Source organism: Tupaia chinensis, unplaced genomic scaffold (assembly GCF_000334495.1).
Source record: "Tupaia chinensis unplaced genomic scaffold, TupChi_1.0 Scaffold000360_1, whole genome shotgun sequence".
Taxonomy (NCBI): Eukaryota; Metazoa; Chordata; class Mammalia; order Scandentia; family Tupaiidae; genus Tupaia; species Tupaia belangeri.
The window spans coordinates 1,294,738-1,295,715 of NW_006159856.1; positions in this window are offsets into that span (position 1 = coordinate 1,294,738).

The window sequence follows — 978 nt, forward strand, 5'->3', positions numbered from 1 at the left end:
CACTGTGGGCCAGTGGCAGAGGCATGGCAAAGAGGATTCTGGTGGCTCTGAGGTGAGGGAGCAGACACGATTTCTGGAAGGACTGTTGTGGTTTTGCTGTGAACATCTGCCAAGGGCAAAGCTCCCCTCCGTGAAGGCTGCGGCAGAGCTGTTGGTGCTGCCTTGGGGTGGAGGAGGGCTGCTGGGACTTGCTGATGCTGAGATGTTCAGAGGGCTGGCGGGTGGGTGGACGTGTGGCAGGAGGTGGGGAGAAGGGCGCACTGCTCGGTGCCCAGTCTTCACAGGTGGATAAGGTGGAGAGGAAGAGCCCGGAGAATGCAGCCTTGGAGAGAGACCTCAGAAGGGGCCGGCAGAAACGGAATGGAGGGGATCAGAAAGTGGGGTCAGAGTAGGGACCAAGACGACGGCCACAGGGATTGGCTCAGGAGAAAGAACTGCGGCGCAAAGCGCGGGTCTCCCGGCTTGCTTGCATATGAAGGGAATCCGTCTGCTGTGAAGGAAAAATGGGAGCCTTTAGGGGAGGCAGGAGGCGCTGGAGCGAGGGACAGTGGTGCTGGGGCTGGAGCAAAGGCTTGGCTGGGCTGGGACTTGAGACCTGGACGGCTCCGAGGGCCCCCGGGGTTCCTTTCCGACACTCCGGGGCCGGCAGCGCGGTCTCCTCGGTGGCGGGGACCCATCCCCCAAGGAGGGGCGAGGCGTGCGCGGCCCAGGACGACCCGGCCGGATCGCTCGCTCAAATAGTCTGTAAGGAGAGGACCTCAGGGTGCGGGGCGGCGGAACAGGGCGCACGGCAAGGATCCGGGGTCGGAGAGCAGGCCGGCCGAAAGCGAGAGGGGGCGCCAGGCGGGCTCGGTCCTGACCCGGACGCCGCAGACCAGAGACTTCTCCCGTTGCACAGCCCGGGCCCCACGTTCTGCGGTTCTGTCCGACGCCAGCCCCCTTCCGTCCGCGGGCGCGGCGAGTGCGGTGGCGGAGAGC